This window comes from Humulus lupulus, chromosome 3 (genome assembly GCF_963169125.1).
Source record: "Humulus lupulus chromosome 3, drHumLupu1.1, whole genome shotgun sequence".
In the NCBI taxonomy this organism is placed as follows: Eukaryota; Viridiplantae; Streptophyta; class Magnoliopsida; order Rosales; family Cannabaceae; genus Humulus; species Humulus lupulus.
Window position 1 is genome coordinate 231,226,631 of NC_084795.1, and position 9,281 is coordinate 231,235,911.

The window sequence follows — 9,281 nt, forward strand, 5'->3', positions numbered from 1 at the left end:
ATCACAACACAAGACTTCTATAGTTGCTAAAAGATCATCACACTATCACGCATGTCTTTTGCCAATTATTAAAATTAGTTTCCTTTTCAATTTTTCAAAGTTGCATGGATTAGATTGAAACATACAAGTTTGATGGGAAATATGAATCCATATTAATGAACGTTAACAATGCATATACAATTTTGATCCTAATTGATGTTTTGAAAGAATATCAGCTCCCAATTTTTATAGTTTGGGTTCTTACAATCTTTATATCTGTACTTTGCCTAGAAAGAATATCACCTCTAAGCTCTTTTTTTTACTGCTTATATTCTGCTGGTTATTTCTCATTTTTAGCTACGCTTGATGAATTTATGTCTCATTTACTTTGCCTTGAAAGAATATCACTTCTAAGTTCTTTTTTTTTACTGCTTATATTCTGTTGGTTATTTCTCATTTTCACTCATTAGCTATGCTTGATGAACTCATTTTCCCTGCTGGTCATTTCTCATTTACTTTGCCTAGATTTTGGTTATCACTTCTAAATTTCAATTCAGCCTTTACCCTTTCAATTTCTCTCTGTAATTTCAGCCAGAGTATATACTGAATATACTCTTGCATCCCCTAGATAAATTTTGGATTCAAAGGCTGTTTTAATATCTATTGACAAATTTTAATTTTGTATTACTCTTTTAAGTATTGATTATATTCTTTAGGTTGGGGATCGAATTGGCAAGGAGCATTGCAAAGTTAATTTGCAAGAGGTACGAAATTTGTTCTTTTAACTCTTATTATTAATATCTTAAAAATGTTAGAGGAGTTTGAATATCTTAAATATTCATCCATAGAGAAGTAGGTTCTGAGATTAAAATTGTGTGCTGCGTTGATAACGGAAGGTTGAAAACTTGTGTGTATTAGAGAAGTAGGTTCTGGAAAATTTGTTTGTGTGCTGCGGTGATATAAGGAAGAAAACTTATTGTGTGTTGTTTGAATTTTTTGACTTGGTATTGAATGATGGTTAGGTAAGCTTTTATATGTATAGATTAGATTTTTCATTATATGTATAGATTAAAATTTTCATTTAGTCAAATTTTTTTCATTATTTCCATATGTATAGATTAGATTTAATTGCCATAACCCATGCTAAAATCTTGTCTTTGATCCAAACCCAATTAGTAAGTGGCTACCATTTTAGAATTTGATTTTTAAATTAAAAACAACACTAGAATCTCTTGAACTAGAGACTATTAAATGGATAGAAAATAAACCAGCAGAATTAACAAAAAATGGTGGTCAAGACTTGTGTTTAGATAAGCCTCCAATAAGATAACTAGATAAGCATTTAGATAAGCCTCAAATAAGAAAGACTTGTGTTAGAAGTTGTCTGGACTGTTAGGTTGGGGAGATATTGTAGATAGAGAGTGAGATTTACTTAGAGAAGAATTTGGCAATCTTTGGGAAAGGGGAGCCTTTCAATCTAACTCAACCTTGGGAAATGAATTGTAATATGATCTGTAACGCCCTGGATAGCCAAGACCGTTACACTGTGTGTTTATAAAGTGCCAGACTTGCTAACCAAGTCATTAAAGTAAAAACGTGCTACTGAAACAGTAGAGGAACTAGGGTTAAAAGTGTTTTGGTCTCAAAAGTTACATTTTCATTACTAAACATTGTCTCGTTACATGGGATCCCAAAAATGATAGTTTAAAGGTCATTTACAAAATTTACAAGGTTTGGATACATTAGCAGCCATACTAAGGCAAAATGAGCAGTTAGGTAATCTCTGTCCTGACACACTAATCAATCATGGTGATCGAACGGCTGGCTATGTACATTTCACCTTGGAGCTCTCCACCTCAGGCCTGGTCCAGCTTGCTCTTGCCTTTACCTGCACCACGTAGCACCCGTGAGCCAAGGCCCAGCAAGAACACACAACAATAATAGATCACGCACATCTAGCTGTCAAGTCAGTTACACATATAGCATCTCATAAACTCAAGCATATCAATAGTCAAGTATTTCATATACTAAGCATCTCAGCTCATAACACACAATGCACAGACGATAACCAGGGCTAGCGCTCACAGGCTGCTCCCTCTGTTATCCTATTGTTTCTGGCTCCTAGTGGCCAATTCGCGCCCCGTGCGCTAAATTCATGAACGGTACTCTTAGACCGCTTATACGTGTCCCTTGGCATAATACCAACGATGACACAAAACACCTATCGGGAGCACTTAGTCCCATTCACAACCATACATTCGGGTGCAGTTTTCTTACCTTTAGCTTTCAGATGAATTAGCTATGGGCGTCACTCCTTGAGCGCGATCCAATCCTCGAGTCCTAGCTAGTTACCTAGTCACAATCATAAAGGAAGACACTATTAACAACCTTAAATGAGCTCCCAAGCCAAGTTCTAGTACTCGGAACATTGAACTTCACCAAATATAGTGAAAGACTCAACCCCGAGCACCTTAGGTTAAATTTCCAAGCCTAAAATCTCAAAATCCCAAAATCCCTTAAGCGCCGCGGCATAGGCCACCCATGCCGCGGCATGGCCCCTAAACAGAGCCATCCAAGGCACAAAAGCAGGTAAGGGCCGCGACATTGCTTGGACCATGCCGCGGCCCGCCCTTCTTCCTCAGCATGCAGCACCCCTTGAAGGGCCGCGGCTCTCCAAGAACCATGCCGCGGCCCGACCCTTCGAACCCAGAAAAAAACTCCATTTTCAACCTCCAAACCTCACCTAAAGCTATCCCAAAGCCCCCAAACCAAAACCAATTAACTCCCAACCTTTTTAACATGATCTAAGCAACATAATTCCCCAGAAAACACAGCCCAACACACTTCAATCTCTTCCTTCCAACTTCTGAAATCCAAACCCAAAGAACTTAAAACCAGCCATGATAACCCCCAAATTCAACCATCAAACTATAATTTAAACCTTACCTCAGTTGTAGAATCGATTCTCCAAGAGTCCCCTGACCTATCTTCAAAGTCCCTAGCCTCAATTTCCACCTTGAATGTCAAAACCATAACCATTTAAAACTCAGTCATTTCTTTAAGTTCCTAACCCCAAAAACGGAAATTCAGAACTTACCTTAACTCTATCTCAGACCTTGATCAGTTCTTGAGCTAATCCTCCAGATTACTTCCTTCAATTCCCAAAGACACAGCTCAATCCCAGCAGTTCCCTCTCAAACTCAATAGTTTTTCCTTTGTTTTTCTGTGTGTTTCCTTCCTTTGGTTCCCTTTGAGCGTGTAAGTGAGCTGAGAGAAATATACTTAGTCGGTTTGTGTTTTCTTCTAAAGACTTCCTTAAGTCTAACTTATCCATTAAGTTAATCCCAAGGCTCGGGGTACCAGAACCGTCCCCGAGGCCAAAATGGTAAAATCCCCCAATATTCCCGCCTAGACATCCTAACCTCAAACATATCTCCAATTATTTATTTTCATCACTCGATAGTCTAAATCACTATCTGACACCCAAAATACCCCTGACTTGCCCAAAATCAATTATAATACCCCGTTGTGAATTTACCCACTATCTAGCCCTAGGATTGCCTCGAGTCGCCGGCTGCAGATTTATCCACATCATAATGTGGTTCTCGCATATATCTTAAACATTTATATCACATCATCATATAATATAATCAATTATCATGTAAGCATCATTAAACATATAATTACTCATTAAATCACAATTATTCCAGTAATGCCCTCCTGGCACACTAATCAAAGCCCTTAAGCCTTATTAGTGAATTTGGGTCGTTACATGATCAATCTTGTGTCGGTGCAGGTCAGTTACCTGAAAAAATAAAAAAGACAAGAATGTAGCAAAGATTCAATTCGAAAATCTACCAACAGAAAAGAAAGACAACAAATTTCCAGAAAAATATCGATGCAAAGTAACATATAATGAAAACTTACTCCACCCTAGAAGATATTAAGATGAATGACAAAAGGATAACACAGAAAACACATGCACATGGACATTGAGGTATAAACCATGGACATGAGCATATATTTGTCTAATTTTAACATTTAATAAAGTTGAATTAAAAAAATAAGTAATCATATATATTCATATGTGTGCAAGAGAAAGAGAAGCTCAAAACTTGTTGATGAAGCATCATTGTAGACTTCATAAATATAAGTTAAGTAAAAATATAAGGTACTAGTCAATTAAATTTTGGTAGTAAGAATTGTCAACCCTTCACAAACTTCCTGAGCCACAATGATAAATACTTTAACATTTCACCAATCCTTATCAGCACCAAAGAATTCTCCAGTTAAACATTACTTACCTCTCATATTACCAAAATAGTCCATACCACTTTGAAGGAAAAAATTTCGAAAAATAAGAAAATATCAAGGGAGTGACTAGGAAGCAAAGTTCAATTTTATGATCATAAATTACCAAAAAAGCTCGACAATAAATAGCATGTCCTTATTAAGCTAAGTAAAAGCTATTTTAAAAAACTAATCAAACTATCTCATCATAGTCTGCCCTTTATAAACACAAATTTACTATCGAGTTGGTCGTACTTTTATAAAAATATAACCACATAGACCATGTAACAAATTTATCTTTAAGAAGCTAAGCATAGTCATGTTTAGTATATTTCCAGACTTAAACAAATAAATATTCACAGCCACAAAACAGCTACACATGAAACACATAGTGCCTATGTAGGGTGTGAACTTCAGTTCACCTCACTGCCCATACCAACAGATTCAGAATGCAATGCCCATCCACAAAATATCAGTGACCTTGCATAAGACCCCACAGATCCTAAGAGGGCATCAATCTATGAAACCTCAAATGTCTCTGTCACTCAACATTGCTAATCCCAGTGTCAAGCAATATAGTTTATAATATAGTGACTCCTTGTCATCTCTGATATTACCAGTGTCTTTTTTGACAATGAAGAGTACCACTTAAATCGATTAGCTCCTTAGGAAGCTCCTTATCTTTATAAAAATACAGAGTAACAATATATTTTTAGAATTAAATAAATAACACATAAACTAATATTTCTTTCTATCTATTTCATTTTCCTGTTCTCTATATTCTTCCTTAGTGCTATTTGTTCGTTTCAATTCCCTTGTCTTAAATAACTTAAAAAGCTTGTCCCTTGGTCAACCATTTATCATAACTGCTTCCTCCACCTCAAACCAAATTCTAATATAAAAATTCCAGATCTGCCTGTCACCCTCATCGAATTTTTCTTTATACACTTTAAAAGATAATTTTTCAATTTATTATATTTCTTATGCTCAACATTCAATAAAAAAAAAAAACCTTAATCAGTAGCCCATTTGAATTGATGTTTTGCTTGAGTGTTGCTCTAGCTACTCAAGATACCTAATTGTACTCAAAACTTTAAAGTTCCAATGTTGATAAAACAATTCCACCCTCCATTCCAATTTATTATCTTTCTTATGCTCAACATTCAATAAAAAAAAAACCTTAATCAGTAGCCCATTTGAATTGATGTTTTGCTTGAGTGTTGCTCTAGCTACTCAAGATGCCTAATTGTACTCAATACTTTAAAGTTCCAATGTTGATAAAAAAATTCCACCCTCCATTCCAATTTATTATCTTTCTTATGCTCAACATTCAATAAAAAAAAAAAAACCTTAATCAGTAGCCCATTTGAATTGATGTTTTGCTTGAGTGTTGCTCTAGCTACTCAAGATACCTAATTGTACTCAATACTCTAAAGTTCCAATGTTGATAAAACAATTCCACCCTCCATTCCAATTTATTATCTTTCTTATGCTCAACATTAATACAAAAAAAAACCTTAATCAATAGCCCATTTGAATTGATGTTTTGCTTGAGTGTTGCTCTAGCTACTCAAGATACCTAATTGTACTCAATACTTTAAAGTTCCAATGTTGATAAAACAATTCCACCCTCCATTCCGATTTATTATCTTTCTTATGCTCAACATTCAAAAAAAAAAAAAAAACCTTAATCAGTAGCCCATTTGAATTGATGTTTTGCTTGAGTGTTGCTCTAGCTACTCAAGATACCTAATTGTACTCAAAACTTTAAAGTTCCAATGTTGATAAAACAATTCCACCCTCCATTCCAATTTATTATCTTTCTTATGCTCAACATTCAATAAAAAAAAAACCTTAATCAGTAGCCCATTTGAATTGATGTTTTGCTTTAGTGTTGCTCTAGCTACTCAAGATACCTAATTGTACTCAATACTTTAAAGTTCCAATGTTGATAAAACAATTCCACCCTCCATTCCAATTTACTCTACCCATTCTTGAGACTATGATTTGGAATAGCATTGGCTCATCATTCTAACACCACTTTAAGCTGCAGTACTAAGCCAAACTTAGTGATGAAGGGATTACAAGTTCAACACAACAAAATTTTAAAATGGACTATTTTTCATGATGAATGAGAAGCAATAAAAGTTAGTCATATTTCGGAGAATTTATCAAAGTCTAGGCATAGTTTACAGCTAATCCCATTTAATTGATGACAAAATAAACTAGGGCAACAGAATAAAAGTATCGATAAACCCCTTGATTAAATGTTCTACCTTTACAAAATCAGGAACCCAGTAAGTCTCTTTGTTGTTTTCTAACAATTTCTCTTTCAACAATTCCACCCGAATAAACCTAGAAAGATGCACCAAAACTCAATTAGGCAGCAAATAATATTTAAGTAGGGACAAAAAATATTTCTTACAAAAGCACCATTGAAAAAAAAAATACAAGGTTAACACTGTGAATCAAGTCCAGTAGATAAAGCTTTAAACTTCAAGAACCCAAATATACTTATATATAAAACTTGCTTGAAGCCTAAATAACCTGTATACTTGTGTATAAAACTAGCTTGAAGCCTAAATGACCTAAATATACACCAGAATGTATTCATCAAAATGATGAATATCCATGTCATTAATCATCAAAGTTTGACAAACTAACTGGAGGCCCAGTCATGTTCCTAAATACTATCTCATCTTTTCTTTCTTCTATATTAAAAAGTATATTTGTCCCTATAAGCTAAATTTTTGAAAAAAAACACTAAATGTATTTACCAGCTTGGAACAGCTCTATAAATTAGAGGAGTTTTAGATCTCCAAGGAACAAGTTCTTAAGAGCACATGATGTAGAGTCTGCTGCCCACTAGACATGATATCCCTTTCTTTCTTAATCAAATTAAAAGGGCCAGTGCCCACTAGGCCTTTTCATTGATATATTTACAACCCACAAAACAATTGAGGTCGAAAATAACAATATGGTCAACTTCTCTATTAAACAACATTGACTTAATGACCTTTCTTCTTCTTCTTCTTCTTCTTCTGCAACTAACCCCAAAACAATAAAGGAATTCTTCCATTTTTAATCATTCATAGGATAAATAGCAAATATAGGATATTTAACTGAAGAAAATGATCTTTTTAACTGGTATGACTTGAAATTCTCTTTTAAGATGACCTGAAATTCAACCAAGGCATGTTTTCTTTTAAAAGCATGTGTGTGAATGACCTTGTCATGACCCTGAAATTACAACCGCAAATAATGTGATTGTCTTGTCTAACAGTTGTTAAACCCAGACAAAAAACAAGATTTTATTAAGAGAACAACATCAAATTCAAATTCATTGGAGATGGATAAAAGTTGGATCCATCTTAACAGGTTAGTAACCAAAATCATATAGTTTATTTTGGGTATAAGTTTAAGTGTCAGTGCTTGATTATTGACGTATGCTCTAAAATTGTAGAGCAACGGTGGAATATGAGCAAAAAGCTAGGGAGTTTGTTAAGACAGCCATGATGAATCTTGGATTTCCAGCCAAGATTCTTTGTCCATGCAACAAATGTCACAATCTAAGACATCAACTTTCAGACGAAGTTGTCAAACACTTAGTTTTGTGGGGCATGGACCAATCTTACAAAACATGGTTTCATCATGGGGAACATCCAGTCCAAAGCAGCATGACAAACACAAGTTTTGAATATGATTTATTTCGGGCAGCGGGAGTATTTTCAAGTAATGCCAATGATTTTGGTGATGATAACAATGATGCTGATTTTCAGAGTCTATTAGCAAAAGATGAATCTCCATTGTATGAAGGTTGTTCAAAGTATACAAAAATTTCGTCTATTGTTGGGCTGTATAATCTAAAAACAAAGCATGGAATCTCAGATGTTGGCTTTAGTGAGATGTTGGAGATGATCAAAGAAATGTTGCCGAAAGATAATCTCCTACTGACATCAATGTATGCAGTTAAAAAGTTTCTAAAGATGTTTGATCTGAGCTATAAGCATATCCATGCTTGTGTCAACGATTGTTGTTTGTATACAAAAGAGAATGCTGATGCCCAAGTATGTCCCACTTGTCAATATCCAAGATGGAAGCAAAATGAACAGACAAAAGAGATTCTACCAAGGTTTCAAAGGATGTTTAGAAAAGAAGAGACGACTTTAAGCTTAAAATGACATTCAACCAATAAAAGAACAGACGGGAAAATGCGGCACTCGGTAGATTCAGAGGCTTGGGATGCAGTTTATGAGAGATGGCCAGATTTTCAACTTGAACCTAACAACCTTCGATTAGGGTTTGCTGCTGATGGGATCAATCCTTACAAAAATATGAGTTCTACGTATAGTTTTATGAAAGAAAGACACTCAAATCTGAATAACAATCAAACTTTGTTGTGGAATCGACATTCTGAAGGGCTCCCGTTATGGTTTTATGAAAAGGTTGTATTCTATTGCCAAGATAAAAGTTTACGTTTTGTTTTAGTGTCAAATTTCTTACAAGTATATTTTTATTTTCAGATTTCTAACATGAACAAAGTAGATGACATGTTAGCTCAATTGGATGAAGGTCCAAGTCGCGGTGTCACTTCCTACAAAGGGCACATGATTAATGGAATTAGATTCCATAAAAAAGGAGCTGAAAAAACAACTCAAAACAGCGGTGTATACTTGGAAGCACATGATAGTGGGCAATTGAATGATAAAGAAGAGTATTTTGGTGTTATCAATGATATAATTATGCTTGGTTATCGTACTTTTAAGGTGCCATTGTTTTGGTGCGATTGGGCGAATATTCGAATGGGTGTTAAGAAGTCAGAGTTCTATACGCTTGTAAATTTTAATATAGGACAAGTTCAATCCATTAGGGATCCATTTGTATTAGCTTCACAAGTGAAAAAAGCTTTTTATGCAAGGGTGAATAAGTCAAGTAATTGGTATATAGCTTTAAAGGATTCAAATAGATGGTGTTTTGGACTTGAATCCAATGAAGAAAATTGAGTTTCCTGT

At 34.8% G+C, this 9,281-nt stretch overlaps 1 long non-coding RNA gene across 1 annotated transcript; it reads left to right on the plus strand.

The window, feature by feature from the left end:
* The first annotated feature begins 689 nt into the window (after positions 1–689).
* On the plus strand, positions 690–7,769 carry LOC133821556 (uncharacterized). Its single transcript, XR_009887671.1, has 3 exons — positions 690–743; positions 7,553–7,647; positions 7,733–7,769. It is a non-coding gene; the product is annotated as an uncharacterized LOC133821556 (long non-coding RNA).
* The last annotated feature ends 1,512 nt before the right edge of the window (positions 7,770–9,281 follow it).